The 16,366-nt window shown below is 41.7% G+C and overlaps 1 protein-coding gene across 12 annotated transcripts in view; it reads left to right on the top strand.

Annotated features, from left to right (window-relative positions):
• The window catches only part of ZMIZ1 (zinc finger MIZ-type containing 1), a 338,900-nt gene that overhangs the window by 270,050 nt on the left and 52,484 nt on the right, over positions 1 to 16,366 (top strand). The gene's annotated exons all lie outside the window — the stretch shown is intronic.

Raw genomic sequence — 16,366 nt, 5'->3', positions numbered from 1 at the left:
GTTAATCTTCTTGCAGCCATTGTCAGTAGTTTCTTATGACTTGCTCTGAGTGTACTTTACTATTAATAACCAAAACATTCCTTAATATGGAGTTTTAAATTGAACAAGGTAAATGCAAAACTGACAAGTCCCCATGGTGCAAGTCATGAGCCAGCACACGGTAACATAATCTTTTTGATGGTTTTGATAATAATTTAGAATGCTAAATGATTTTGCCAGATATAAGTACTATGATTCTTAATATTTCATGGGGCAGTTTCTTGTATGATCCTCGTTCTTTCCACCATTACTTAATGCCAAATACAGAAGAACTGTCTTATTGAGGTTAAAGTTTTTGCTGTTATTAGTTAGTACTATTTGGTTTGTGCTCATATCTAAATCAGAGTGCCTGTTGTGCTAAGCACTCTGCAAACATCTTTGAAGAGACTGTCTCTGCTCCAAAGAGTGAAGCAGATTATTACTTCAGTTTTTTCACTTTACTACTTAATGCTGCTTTTTTTGCACTTTAGTTACGTTTACCTAAGGTATATTTATGCCACTTGTTCTTCTCTGTAGTAATAGTTGTGATAATTAGGTAGCAAATTTTTGTCTGGATTAAATGCAACTTCCCAAAGAATTGAAAAAAAACAACAAAACAGTGTATCATCAGATTGGATAAAGATGTCAAAAGGCTCCTGTTCAGTGAGACACTGATGGGAGCTTGTGTCTAAAAAAGGAATGTTTCCTGCTTTTTAAAGGTTTGGTTAGAATTGGGAGTTAATTATAACTTTTCTGCTTGTATGTTGGGATTGAGACTGCTGTGCTTTCAGTTCTACAAGTGTGTAAGATTATTATTTAAAATTTCTGAGCTGATGTTGCCTGTCCAAACACTGGAAGGGACTTCCCTGACCCCTGTAAAGTGCATCTGATGAAGTAAGCATATTGGAAATACATTTTCCGTTGCCTTGTACAGATGAAAATATGCCATGAACACAAGAGACCGTTGGTTTCATCTTTACTAAAAGAGGTCTTTACTAAAGACCTTATGACTTCCAGTCATAGAATGTCTGGAGCACTGCAATATCAGTTACAAGAGACTACAACTGTCTTTGTTAATTGCTCTTTTGTTACTGCTCATTAGTGCAGTGCCTGTGCTTCTCTCTACTCTTTCTCCCTCACCTTAGTCCACAGGGGTCCAGATTGTAGATTTTGCTGGTTGTTTTTTAATCAGCGTCTATCTGCAGAAACTTGTTAGTCAGAAATCTGTCTGACAGAAAGTTGTCATTTGTTTCATCATGATACCTATAGTAATGTTTGCTGTAAGTCATGTAACATTCTTCCAGTCTTCTCTTATGAAGTCTTTCCGCCTTTTTTAATACATCCCTTTTATCTTACAAAGCTGTTCATTTGGGCTTACCCATGTTGTGTTCTGCTATCCTTTTTGATTCTTAGATTTTTCCAGGATGAAATACATTTTTGCTTTACAAGGCTTTCTTAAATGTACCATCTCTACTAGTTTATTCCAGTCTGTAATAGCAGGGGCTTAGTCTGTACTCCATGAAAGCTTTGAGATACTACCTTTTATAAATACTGCAGTGAACTAGACTATTTCACTTTAAAGCTTTGATTGCTTGATGGTAGGTTTCAGCTTTGAACCCTCTTTTCTCTATTTAATGATCTGGCTCGGGTTGTTGGACTGGTGCTGGAGTTGTCTATGGTCATTGCTCTGGGTGTCAAACAGGCTGCAGAGTCAAATGCTTTCCCAGAACATGCATGTGCATGGAAGGCCACTTAGAAAGGAAGATGTTTAGCCTTTGCCACTATGTTGTTATTTATTCCGCAGCGTTCAGTGGTGCGTTTGCTTGGGCAAGAATTTGCAGTGAGTTTTTAGAATCCCTGTTTTATTTTCTGCTACATGAATCTGTGCTTTTTTTCAGCTGCTTTGCAGGAACTCCTCCTGTCAGATTAGCATGGTCTAGTGGTCTGCATCCAGGCTAGGAAAAGAGCCTTTAATCCCTCATCTGATGTTAAGTGCATTGATCCTCTCCTCTTCAGGATGCTGTGAATGACAGGGAATGTATGTCCTTATTGACTGGCATTATCCTCCTCCAGAGAAGTTCCTCTCTCCATTCAAGACACCCTGGTGTATAGATGTGAAAATCCTGTTTCTGTGTTGATGTCCAAACTCATTCTCTCCTTCCTGGTCCTTTTGTCAACATTTTCCCCGAGAGGTTCCTCAGGGAGTGGGGACAGTCTCAGCAGCAGAAATGTGTCAGAAGGGACAGAAATTTTCACACAGCCCTACCAGTCAGTGTCCCTCACCAGTAACTAGTCTCCCTGGCATTCTAACTGAGTATTTTCCCCAAAGGATTAGTTCACTGCCTTAGATTCCCCCTTTGTGAAGCTAGGATGATGTTCTGTTCACAGGATTAGGTGAGGATTAGCTAGTGTTTATCAGGGACTTGCAGATAAGAGAAGTGCTTTGTTTACATGTATATCTTTTAGACTTCATGCTCTTGATCACTTGGCAGTGCTCAACTCTGTGTTAGAGAAACATCTGATGTAGGATACTACCATATAATAATTGTTACAGATAGTTACTAATATGTGTGTGTATATTTAGAGGTGAATCCTGCTTCTCCAAAACGGAAGCATTTTACAATTTGAAAATATTCAGTCCTGTTCTCTTTTTATTATTATTATTGTTGTTACCTTTAAAATGTTTTGTATAAGTTTTGACACATAGTATTTTTGTGGACATTCTGGAAATATCAGCAATATTTCTGGACTAATGACTGTAAGTAATTCTAAAGGTAGAAAGAAATACAGTGCCATCTTTCCAAAGTTACCTTCCTAGCCAGACAGACAATGTCTGCTGTTATGTTTCAATGCCAAATATTCCTAGTTCATGAATTACAGTAGCTGGAGCTGAAATTCAGAGTGTTTCTTTTATAATCTCTGAAAATAAAGGTTTTGCAGCAATTGGAATCAGCTAACAGTCTTGTTGAAAATACATCTTGTTCTTCCCTAGCGATATTGGCTCTGTGGGGCTTTCTTAGTAACATGAAGAGATATGACTCAGAAGACAGAGAGAGAACAACTATGTTGTGTAGGAAGTTAAAAAATAGGGTTTTTTACCATTTTGTTTTGGCCAACACCACAGTCAAGCTGCAATGCTTTTTTTTTTTGCTTTTTTTTTTTTGCTTTTTTTTTCTTTTTGACAGCCAATAGAACTGGAGCTGGTATCCTGAACTGATCTTAACAATCCATGAGAAATCCAAGAGAGAGCAAATGAGATGTTCTCAACAGTATGTGATATTTTAAAGTGCTGGAATTTCTAGTTTTCGTAGCATCAAACTGCAGATTGCTAATGCAGATTGTTTTATATTGCAATAGGCAAGATTAGATGGGTATTGCATAAAAATATTTGAATTAGGCCAAATTTAGACAATTTGGCTTTTTCTTACATGGGAAACCTCAAATCAGAAAGAAAAAGTAGTAGAAACTTGTTCTCTAAGTAAAATACAGGATGAAAAGTATGCAGTGAGAGGGGGGAGGTGGAGATACATGATAAAATTCCACCTTCTTGGAGCCCATCTAATTACCTTTACCCTCAGGTCTGGTCCTTGCTCCCTTTGTCCTTGTTCCCTGAGTTTCTGTTACTCTTGAGGGCTCTTCTCATCTCTTCCTTATGTTTTCAAAATTACCAGTCTATTCCCCTTAGAGAAAATTTTGTAATACTTGACTGAAAATTTGTCCTTTCATTCAACCAGCTCCTTTCAGAACACATTGATATGTTCGTTTCCCTGAGAAATTTTTGCCCATGACATCTTGGCTTTGAAATTTTATTGCATTTCTTTCAAGTTCCTTATGGAAGGAGCCAGTCCTGATGTGTTTGTGAAAGGCCATTTGTATAGTCCCCAGACATTAAGTAGCCAGGCATGGTCTGTATGCAATAACATATCTGTAACCTTTCAGAAACCTTATCTTTAACTTATTATCTTTTGCTCTAATTTCTCTTGGGCTTTATCCTCTGTTCTAGCCACTTTCCCACATTTCTTTGTTTACATCAGTAAAATTAAAGATACCGTCTGCTAGACTAAAAGGGAAATACTTCTTAATGTATGAAGGAGAAGTTACATTTTGTGTCATACACTTGAAATGGTGTATTGAAGGAGAAAAGATCGTATTGGTAGGGGTTGTGTAAATGTAATGTAAGAGATTGAGCTTCAGAGCACTAAATTTCTTTATGATATTTTCAACCAACTTCAGTAGGAGTGGGAGCTAATCCAAAATGATTCTGACCAAGAAGGTAGAATTTTATTTACCATTTGCTTGGATAGCATCTTACTGTGTGTAATATTTGATGTTTTGATGTCCATTTTGGTGTGATTCTTCTTTCTAGATGTTCTGGGAACATGAAATAGACATGGTTGCTATTTAGATAGGATGTTTGCTCAGTGCTTTTTTTATAAACTGCTGCTCTTCTACAGGCAGCAAAACAGAATCTCTGTCCTAGGGAAATGCTCTGCAGAATTAACAACACTTGAAGTCTTGGGAAATACTCGGTGTCCCTTGCTGCCCTCTCTCTTTATCTTCTCCTCCTCAGTACATGCTCTCCTCAGTTTTAGCCTCCAAAGATGAAAATCCTACCCCGATAATGTCTTGTGGGTATTACAACCTTGCTTAAACTGCAGGCTCTGTTGGTCATGTCAGGTTGTATTCCAGTCATTTTCCTAGAAAATGCCCCGAGGAGCTGCATACAACTCATGTGAAATGGTTTCCTATTTATGTTTGTTACTACTGCCGTGGGACTGTTTAACCATCCAAAAATTTTTGTTTGTTTATTTTTAAAATCATCCTTTTGCAATGCTCTGACAGATTTGCTGTAGAAAATCGGTGCTAAAATCTGGTTCCGTGTGTGATTAGGGGTGTGTTACTTCTTCTGCCGTCCCGGCCAGGTCCGCTCCCGGGATGCAGGGCAGGATTGAGCTGGAGCATCAGGAGCGGCTCCAGCGTGTGGCACCCGTGCTGGATCAGGAACCTCTCCAGCGTGTGGCACAAGTGCTGTGCTGGATCAGGAACCTCTCCAGCGTGTGGCACAAGTGCTGTGCTGGATCAGGAACCTCTCCAGCGTGTGGCACAAGTGCTGTGCTGGATCAGGAGTGGCTCCAGCGTGTGGCAGCCGTGCTGTGCTGGATCAGGAGTGACTCCAGCGTGTGCCACCCGTGCTGTGCTGGATCAGGAACCTCTCCAGCGTGTGGCAGCCGTGCTGTGCTGGATCAGGAGCCCCTCCAGCGTGTGGCAGCCGTGCTGTGCTGGATCAGGAGCGGCTCCAGCGTGTGGCACAAGTGCTGGATCAGGATCAGGAACCTCTCCAGCGTGTGGCAGCCGTGCTGTGCTGGATCAGGAGCGGCTCCAGCGTGTGGCAGCCGTGCTGTGCTGTCTGGCTGCCGCTCGCAGCCGCCCACCGCTGCTCGCCGCCGCGCTCGGGCCCATGCGCCTTTTCAGGGCTGCGGGAAGATGTCAATGAGAGGGGCGGGCGGGTTCGCCGCGCTGCCGGAGCGATTGATTCCGGCCTGCCTCCCCGAGCAGGCTGTCTGCGCAGCGGCACACGAGCCGCTTGTGCACAATACCCTGCTAATGCCCTACTCAGCAGCTTCCAAAGGAAGAACGGTATTTAAAAATGAAATAATAGCAGTCCTCTGTGAGCCGCGGTGAGCGCATGGACCAGAGCTAAATTTGGAAAGCTAAAGCTTATTCCGTGCAGCATTATTAGAATTATTTGGGTTTCCAAAGGCACGCTCACGTACATGTATGTGTCGCTGGCCAGCTTTTCCACGTGACTCGGCTGGATCTAAATGCAGTTATTTATAGATGGCAGGAGCACCGATGACATTATCTTACAGCACTCCAGTCCTGAAATTATAGCACTTGTGTGCAGAGAAAGGCGTCCGTGTGTCCTCTGTGAGAATTTAGGCAGGCTGCTCTTCTGCAAATTTTCATGAGAAGAGGTAGTCACAAATTACCCTTTCCCTCTCCCCCGATTCTTTTTTATTTGCAGAGAAACGAAAGGTATTGAAAAATCAGTCTGAGCTGTGATTTCTATTGGCTTCTTCCCTAGATGCTTGTAAAAAGCAATTAGCCACGTTCATTTTTATACCTCCCCCCTCTTCCATAGATAACCTCTTTCTACCTATGTAAAATGATAAACATGCCCCTGAAGACAAGGAAACAGCAATTTCTAATCTGTCCAAAACTAATGTTCATAGTTAGGCTTTTAAATAAAAGTCTCTTGCTGCAGCCCTCTGAGTGCCTGTAGCTCAGCTAATTGAACCGAGGCTGCTCCGTGTGCACCCGAGCCCTGTCTCGGGGTAGCGCCTGTGCGAGGGAGCAGCTGCCTCCTCTGCAGAGCGCCCGAGCCTTGGTGCTGGGGCCGCACTCAGACACAGCAGGGATTTCACGTGGCTAGGGAAAAACCAAATATAAGTCTGGGGGAAAATTTTTTTTTAAGAGAAAAAAGGAAAAAGATTTTTTTATTATTATTTTTTTTTATTTAAGGAAAAATGAAAAAAAAGCTGGTCGGGTTCACAGGGTGGTCACATAAAGAAATGCTTCAGCACAGCTGGGAGTGTGCAGGCTACAGCAGAGCATGGGCACAGACAGCAGAAGATGGGGCTACCTCAAGGCAGTACTGCTGCTGAACACTTTTATCGTGAACCTACACTAAAATAATCTGAAGATCAGGGTAGGGTTGTTTAGATGTTTCTTATTTTACACCAGCCTAAGTTTTCCTAATTGTAACAGAGCATAGATGATTTGCTAATTTTGCTTTATTGATAATAAATAAAATAAACAAAGTGTATGTGGATTCTTTAGGGGTATCAGAATGCCTTAACAAGAGCATCCGTGGCTCACAAAGTCTGCTCCTGTAATACAACCGTGTTTCAGGTGGGAAAAATCCATTAGCCCAGAAGACACAGCTGGAAGAAATAGAACTTTAAGGATACAGAAGCCCTCCTCTTGATCAGATTAGTTACCAAGTTCCCAGTGCAGCCTGGGAACAATTATTTGATATTTGACTTAGGTATATTAATTGAATGTTAATTAATTAGGCAGTTCTCAAGAAAAGGTGATTTGTACTAGAGGAGCAGAGCAGGTTGCTAGTAAAGGAAGATGATGACAAGGTTTGTGGGGTTGGTGAGACACAGAGGGGAAAAAAGAGAAGTAATGACTCTGTTAGAAAACTACCTCATCAACTGGGCAGTGAGATGGGAAGCACTGCTGCCTTGAAACTGCAATGCATGCACATGTCTGTCTGCCCTGTATTGTTTGAGCAGAAATCAGTTAAATTAAAAATGGCTGCAAGCTGAGTTTCTCTTTCCTGATGTCCTTAACTGATTTCATGTTTAGCACTTAGGGATTGTTTTACGAAGTTGTAATATTTCTTTCAGAATGAGGAGTGAGTGGAAGGATAGGGTTAGAGTACTTTTAGCTTAGTTCTGCTCAAGTACAAACTTTGGATAGTATGAAAAATGGTCCTGCAACCCCCAACTTTGAAAGCAAGCCTTTTTTTTTTTTTTTTTTGTTCAGCAGTTTTAAAGAAGTTGGCAAAGTTTGTATTACACTAATCATACAAAAAAAAAATAAAATCTGAAGACACCTGATAAAACATTATTTTCCTGTAAAAATATAAAATAATGTAAAGTTAAAGCAAAGAGCAAGATGGCAGAACCAAAAAGCAAAAGTTCCTAAAATAGCTTTTGGTCCTTCTGAGTTCTGGCTGTGCAGTGTTAACTTTGGAAGCACGTTTCTGCAATAAATTTTGGTTGTGTGGTTTTTGTAATTTTTTTCCCCCTCCTTGAAAGCCTCTCCAGATGTTTTACAGTTGTTGTTTGAAAATGTTCCATGGCAGGCACAGAGACTGTGGGCACAGAGCAGTAACCCCTTGATGTGGTGATTGTGGTTTTTCCTTGCAAAGAGAGGAAGGTGTATGATCTTCTCTGTTCTGGGACTCTGTTTTGTCACAAATGGTGTGACCTTCAGCACATCACCTGCTCTCAGTTTCTTTCATCTTTAAACTTAGCCAGTAAGCCATGTAGCTGGATGGCCACTTCAGCAGTCTCTGCAGGAGCTCCCCACACTGCAGCTAAAATGTCTTTTGGGATAACTGTGAATACAAGCCAGATTTAACTATTTTCCCAGTGCAGACTGATTGAATTTCCTCTGTTCACAAACACAGATTTCACTTGATTCTAAAAGACTTCAAAAAGTCGTCTATGCCATGCCCCTTTGGCTGAAGAGTCCATTCTCCCTAGATCTGTATCTGACCATTCCTCTGCATCTCCATTTATGGAAATTCCTCACCTTACCCCTTAGGGTATTAAAGAGCATTGGGATGCTCCTAATACCTAATCCATGTCTTTTTTATCTCTATATATTGATGTTTCTGCTGTGGATATAGTTAATGCTTTGTTATTTAGTAAATCAGAACACTGCTGTCAGTCTTCCCTCTTGTAAAAAAAAAAAAGCTCAAACCAAACCCACCAAAAGCCCTAATCCATGTAATCATTTCTTGCAGGCTATATTGATAGGGTTTTTTCTAATCATTGTGATTACTTTTCTCCCCTTTCTGTGGCTGTACATCGTGGTGGGGTACCAAGAAAGGAGAACTGTGCATCTCCCAGACTTGGGTTCCACTCATGCAGCTGAGGGGGCTGGTTGGGTGTGCTTTAGCACCACAGCACAGCTACTGCTTTCACTGGCCTCAATTCATATTGAGGAATCTGATAATGCTCATTTCTGTTACCAACTATTGGTTTAATAGTTTGGTAAGCCTTAAGTTTCCTGCCATTTTGTGTTGTGTTCAGCTAGACCTAATTTCCCTTGTTTATTTATGAGAATGTCATGTTAAGCAGCACTAAAGCCTGACTAAAATCAAACTAATCTACGCTCAAGGTCAATTGTCTGCTAGTGTAAAGAAAGTACAGAGGTAAGGCATGATTTGTTTCTGAAAAGTCAGTTTTGGTTGTTATTCATTTTTTACTTTCCTCTTGGTCCTTTTGAATAATTTGGATTAGTTTTCCATGATAGAAAGCTGAACCTCCAATGCTGCAGTTATTCCTTTCTTTCTTTTAATGACAGACACCAGATTTTCCCTCTTCCAGACTTCCATCGTTGTGCATGGCTTCCTTGTGTTCCGGCTTTTGTTAACTTCATCTGTCAGGTTTTTTCCTAGCACTTTTAGATGTTAGTGGTGGTGTTAGCTCAGGAGTTGTTTACAGTAGTAATTGGAGGGCTGAGGATGGATTAAATGAAACTGAGACTTTCACCTGTAGGTCACTGCTTTTTCTGTAGCCAAAGATGGGTTCAAGTGTGTCAGTCTCATTTTTCAGATGTCTGGATTATGTGTAAAATCTGTTGATGACTAGAACTGGCATTACAAAACAAAAGCGTACAGTGGTAATGAAAGATGCTGTTGTTTGAAATCTAAGCAGTGAAACCAACAATTGGATGAGTAAGAAAACAAGCAGTCTAATGCTATTGAAGTGCATTTCCTTGGAAAGCCTTATCCAAGATTCACTTGCTGGTAGCCTTTTACCAGTGTTGTCTTCTCTTTGTATAATGGACTGTGTTTTCAGATGTAGCAGCTTGGGTAGAGCTAAGCCTAAATGAGATGCTTACGTATTTTATCTGGATCTGTACAGAGTGTCTTGTGCTTGCCAAATTGAGACATTGTTGCTATGTTTTGTAATGTATTACTTCAAAGTTAATGTAGTGAATCTGGTAAGATCCTCTGCCAAGTTTTGGCAAGTGCAGAAGGAAATTAGGAAATCCCAGTTCCACTGAAGGCACGGGGTGAGGATAGCTGTATTCAATTCTGTGTCTCCAGCATGTACTATTCCAGTTGGCAAGAGCCTTTGGGGAAGCCTACACATATATGTGTCTTGAGAGGTATTTGTGAAGAATTGAAGATATGCCAAGGCAAGCTGGACCCATATTCAAGACCAGACTTTGTACATGGTGTCAGTCCCATGCAGCAGTCCTGAAAGCAAATGCTGAGTAACTCTTAGGTTTGCAGTAAGGTTTTCATTGAATAAAACCTCTGTTAATTAATGTTATACTACATTCAGTTTAATTAGGTGTTCCCTTCATTATCTATATTCCTACAAACCTGCATGATTTTTTGTTTTTTAATTGTAATACATAATTGCATTAGAGATCCTACTAGGGTAAAGCTGGATATTTCTGTAAGACACAGCTGTAGCTATAGTGATGAAGGAGGCATTCTTTATAAAGGACATTACTTAGATATTAGGGGTAGAAATGTGTATCATGCCCTGTTCCGCAATGTTGAACTGTGGCTGTCCACTCTGTTCCTGTTGTCATTAGCAGGGCAGTTCATGCCTCCCAAATGAGGATCTGAGCCAGCTGCCCCCTTGCTCTGCTGGGGAATTCAGTTCCATGCAGTCTGCTGTGCAGTTTCTGGGATGAGGCTTTTTTTAATCTGCTTGCCTTTGGAGGGGTTTCTTCTCACTACACTGGAGCAGGTTTGTGTTGGCACTTTTTAGATAAAATCAGTCAGTTTAATCCAATGTACTTGGACTTCTAAGCTAACATCACTGATTTTTGCCTGATAGAGCAGTCACAATTCTCAGGTGCTCCAAAAAAGCAGACAGCTGGGGGGCAAGCCTCCCAGCATGAGGTGGCAGCAAACACCTGGGAGTAAGCACTGGCTGTGCACCGTGGGCTGCTGTGTGCAAAGTGGGAATCTGCTGGCAGCTGGAGAGATAGGCCTGGGAGGAGGGATGGACTCCCTGGGAACTGCTTTCAGTCCATGTTGAACCGTCAGACTGCTGAGAAATTAATACTTTTGCTTTGTAATTGGCTTTGTGTCTTCTCCTTTTGCGCTGTCAGTGCTGAGGCAGACACCGAGCAGAAGCTCATTTAATGATGGGGTAGGGCTCATCTGTAGCAGGGTTGGGCTGTGGAGCAGTACCTGCAGTACCTGCAGAGTGGGACAAACACAAATCTCTGCTAATGGATTGTTCCATCCCTGGTTTGTGGCCTTGCTTTGCTGCCCTGTCCGACTGTCCGACAGGAGAGCCAGCCATTGCCAGGCTCTGCTGGAGTATGTGAGGAGGAGAGCTGCAGGAAAATCAATCCTTGAAATAGTTTGGCATGACTGGTTTCTCCCTCTCTCCATTTCCTAGCTCTTTAAAAGCAAAATGGCTTTTAAAACACAAGGAAAACATGTGATTTTCAGTTTCACAAAATTGCAAAGATTCCATCCTTTTAATGCAATTGACCTTATTTTTGTAATACTGTCAGCACATTGAGCTTTCGGTAGTTAACATTTTCAATGTTTTTTTTCAAATGTGATATAGTCTCCATTTTTCTACGTAGAAAGAATAACTCCTCTAAATAACCAAGACAATAGTTATTTCCACTCCTCTCATTCTCTTCTCATTGCTGCTTCCCTCCCCACCAAATTACCTCACTGGATGTTTTATAAAAGCTGTATTTAGATTGCAGTTTGTAGAGGAGAGAGTATAAAGCACTCAGTAGCTCTGTATGCTACTTATCTGGAATTCACCACGTAAAGGAATACAAACTTGTTTCTAAAAGCAATATAAAATTAATGGATATGATTGGTAAAAAAATGATGTATTTTCTTATTTATGCTGTAAATATCTTTTCAGCCAAATGCATTTCCTTCTGAGACATGAAACCAATCTAGCGAGATGGTGCTGAACAGATAGTTCTCCAAATGAAACTCCTCCTTTTTTCCTAATATTTTCATTGCAGCAAATAAGAAATACGGGTCTGCCAGTCTGCCTATTGAACTATCTACTGCAGCTTAACTGCAGCAAGGAAGCAGTAATCCTATTGTGCTCTTCCAGCAGTCTCCCGGGAAGCAGAAGGCATTGAAATTACTGAGCTGTTGTCCTATCCCCTCCTCACCTGTCTTTGTGGCTGTAAATATAGTGTCTGCCTGTAAATAACAGTTTGCTGCACCTTTAAGCACATTCCCTAACAAGAGGCAGCGATTTACTGAGGTGATAAGCTGTAACTAATACTAGGGTATCATAATAGGTAAATAGATTAGCACTGTGCTTCTCTGTATTTTGCTTTCTAGGGAGCCGCGGGCTGAGGCGCTCGGAGGTGCTTACTGTGGCACTTTGCACGGTGCCGAGGACAGCCAGGCACTGCAGGATTGCAGCTCCCAGAGCCGGGGTGGGTGCAGCCAGAGGAATGCAGCAGTGCCTCCGTGGGGTGGCATTGACTGCACACCCTGGTTTCTTTACTCTTTCTGGTCCCTGGCCTAAAAAGGGTTGTAATGGGCTGTACCAACCTTCTGTGCTATGGCTGTAAAATTACATTTGAGCTGCATCATCAGCATCCATCATGTAATATTTGCAGGTATGCCAGCATCACTTGTTGTCAAGAAGTATTAAGTGGTGCGAGCAGCCTGGGCATGATCTGTGGCTTCCCCCAGCTCAAGCTCCTCGGTTTTCCTAATGGAAGGGCCCCAGCACTTACAAAGCAGTTGTGATGCTACTGCTGGGTGATGGGCACTCATGGCTATGAGGGATGGAAAGGTGCCACAGAGGGAGCAGTGGAGGCCTTTGTTCCTGCACTGCCTGGCAGGTTTTCGGCACAAAAGGGCCCTTACAGGAAAGGAACAGTACCAGGGGATGTGGCCGGTCCTAATAATTGTGTCGAAAATCTTGTGATATTTGGCATGTTCTTAAAGACTTGGCTCCTAGAGGCAGGGGATTAAATAACAATTGCTTCCTTTCTCTTTCAAGCAAGGCTTAGCTCTGTGGTTGCAGAGAAATGCTTAAAATGTGACTTGGTCTGACTGGGAAAAAACTAAAAATTGCCTTCCAGCCTTCTTTCCCTTCCTTGTCCCCAGGATCCCAATGTGAAAATGTTGCTATGTCTTATGATTTTTTTTTCAATGAAAGGATTTAAAACTATTGGGCACATCCAGAAGGACATAAAACGTTGCCAGCTTTGGGTGTGTGGGTGTATTTATGAGTATTTTAAGGAGAGGTTGGTCACATTCTGTGCTGAGACACACTCTTGCCATGTCTGGTCCTCTTCAAAGAATAGAAAAACATAAATGGGACTGGGTAGCAGCAAGCTGAATATCTCTGAACTGATTTTTTTCTCTTACTTCCTTTGGGAAACCCCTTGGACTGGTTGTAATTGAAATTTCTCTTATTTTTAAATCTGTATTTCTGCTTTTCACAAATGTGAAAGCTGAGGCTGCTCATGTCTGTGCTGGTTTCTCAACGCAGTCGTCATTAGCAAATCAGTATTGATTTATTCCTATGGAAATAGATCAGTGCTAAAAGTAAAACGCAATCCCATTAAGAATGATACAGGTTTTGCAGATGGAGAAAAGTAGGTCAAACATTGCACCAATCATCCCAGAGAGTGTCCCTTTAAGCCAAATAAATGTGTGAATACACTTAAACTGTCAGTATGTTATTTGATTGCCATTATTCTGCATCTTTTTGCATGAGCTAGCAGAGCCCTCTATGACTGAACAGGGGTTGAACAAAAAAGTCAATTTTAGTGCATTAACCAGGTTGTATTTTACACTCTGGGTTGTGTACAGGGCTTCTTGGGGGGGTGAGGGGGTGCACGTTCAAGGATTCTATATTTCCTCTCATTGCAACAGTTGAACTCAACTTAAGCAGGAAAGGCACATGATTGTATGCAAGGGACATTGTAGCAATGCAGCAGAGGAACAGGATTTAAATCTGATCATTAAACTGCCGCAGCAAGGGGCTACGAGAGACGGTGTGGATGGTCCATCTGCAAAATCTGTGCTCCTGTTGTACAAGGAGGAGGGGCGGAGGGGGAGAAAAAGCAGCTGCTTGGCTGTGCTATGAGAGGGTGAGACTGACTGTTGGCACCATCTGTAGCTGTCCTTTGTGCTTGCTGCTTTATCTCTGTGCATTATAGTATGATACTGAAATTCTCGTGCTTTGAGTGTAAATGAGTTGAGATACGCCTAATACTGTCAGCATAAAAAGCAGTAACTAAGTACACTAAAGATGAATAGTGTAATCTGTAAATTCATTTTGAGTTTGTTTTATCTTGCTTGAATAGCCCAGGAAGTGATGTTCTCCAGAAGCCAGCTGTACCAGATGTGTGTTGGCAGGGTATATATTCATCTTACCGAGCAGAGAGCAGAGCAGTGGAGGTGGATGGGGCAGGAGAGATGGCAGGCTCTTCTGTGTTTTCCAGCAGAAGAGAGCAGAATCCTTTAGAGGGAGGATAGAGCAGGTCAGAGGGGAAGTGGTAACTCCTAAGGTGGCGACAAACAGCTTTGTTTTCATTCCATGCACAAGTACCGACACAGGGAAGAGAGTGATTATTATACATGGTACATGAGTTGAAATGTCCTGAGGGAGGAAAGGTTGAACCTCTCTATAATGAGTGCTGTGATAGGGATGAGTAAATTTGCTAGGTTTTTTTACCTGCAGTCTCTTAGTTTCTAAAAACATGAGTCCTCTCCAGATAACTTGCAGAATAAAACCATCCAGCTTATCTTGAGGACCTCTGTGTTCTTTGATGGTTTACATTTTCCCTTTATAAATCTGCATACTGGTTATTGGTAATAATAACAATTCATTAAGATGTTTTCTTATCTTCACCTCACCAAAGCAGTGCTCTCATTGGTATATTCTTTTTCCAGGAGTTACACTGCTTTTTTTTTTTCCAAGCAGGTTTGGCTTTTGTTTGCAGATTCATGCCCCCAGATCCATTGGGTTGTTGCTTTTTATCTTACTTGTCAAATGCACATAGGTGTGCAGAGGGAGCAGCTCCCTTCTCCCATCACAGCCTCGTCTAAGATGGATGATTCCGTAGTAATTACACTCGGCTGTGAAAGTGCTCAGCATCCACTATTACTCATCCACTATTACTCTGTGATGGCTGCGTTAAGTGTTCGGCAGAACACTTTGTTCGTGTTTCCCGAGCTCAAGTGGCTGTGGCACAAGGGAAGAAACCCTGTGAGGCAGGAATTTGTATCTCCAGGCGGCTGGAAAGGGGGAGGGGGGCCTTTGTCACTGGCACATTAGTAATGATATGCCAGGGATAAAAGGTGAGTATAATTTGATCAAATGCTTGTTGACAGATTCCTTGGCTAATAGAGAAGCAGCTTAGACTGACACTCGTTGCTGGAACATTTCACAGAGCTCGGGGGAATGCTTTTTGTAGGCTACATGTGAGGCTGACAATTTCTGAGTGACCATATTTAGTTACATAAAGAAACGATGTCCCCAGCAGAGCTCGAAAATGCCTCCCTAAACACTGCTCTTTACCTTCTGCTTGATAAATGCAATAAAATTGCTACCTCTTCTTTGTCCAAACGTGTGATTAATTCACAGCAATGGCCCAGGCTATAAGTATTTTTCTTGTGTAGCCATTTAACTTGAGAAAATCCAATTGTTTCTTGGAAAAAAACATACGGTTTTCTATGGAAAACCATACTGGTGTGTGTCTTTGGTAAAGCAGGTTCCTTTTACTCCCCCACAAATATGACTTTACGGTTAGTCTCTTTGGCATTTGTTCTGTGTTAACAGGACATGTGAATAGCTACTGGGAAAAGAAGGTGGTGTACCCTGAAACGATAGTTAGCTACTGCTTATTATTATGCCATTTGGTGAAAGACAACCATTAGAAAGTTAAGACATGAAAACAGAAGCCTCAATTTTAGAGGATTCTGCACTTGTCTCTTTTAAAGGAGCAGGCCTGAAATTACATCTCGAGCTCTTACTACTCTAAACCACCGTGGCAACTTGGGTTTTCAACTTGGGTTTTCAACTTGGGTTTTCAGTAGTCTTCTGGTTCTCACCCACCCATATAATCTGTTGATTTGTGTTCAGTATGCAACACCTCAGGAAGGCACTTAGTTAAAAATTAAACACAAAGCTTTTTTTTTTTGTTCTGAGGGTTTTGTAAAGCATCCTTTAAAGAAGAAAAAAGCCCAAGCACCTCCACTTGAGAAATTGATTTCTTTCCACTGCAGGATTTTTCAATTAGTCTGCACTTTGTTCCAGTGAAACTCCTCACTGTGTCCTCATACCTGGCTGACTTTTTAGCAGAGCCACTTCTGATGTTGGAATTAAATAGGCAGATTTGAGGTTAGGGTGGATATTGCTGGAGGCTTCAGAGGGGTGTCTTGGCTGGATGCACTCACGGGAGCCAGGTTTCATTTGCGGTCACTTTGAGTGTGGGTGCATAAGGGAGAGGCCACATTTTCAGGAATAATGACCCCCTTTCATGTCTTTAGAAGGAGTTGCAAGCTCTTCTCTCTAAGAAATCTCTGCATCTTCATAGTTCATGAGTGTGATTTTCCTGTAAG

The sequence above is a fragment of the Pseudopodoces humilis genome, chromosome 9 (assembly GCF_049639895.1).
Source record: "Pseudopodoces humilis isolate 2021_Gansu_Grassland_sample_001 chromosome 9, ASM4963989v1, whole genome shotgun sequence".
Classification (NCBI taxonomy): domain Eukaryota; kingdom Metazoa; phylum Chordata; class Aves; order Passeriformes; family Paridae; genus Pseudopodoces; species Pseudopodoces humilis.
This window is presented reverse-complemented; position numbering and strand designations above follow the sequence as displayed.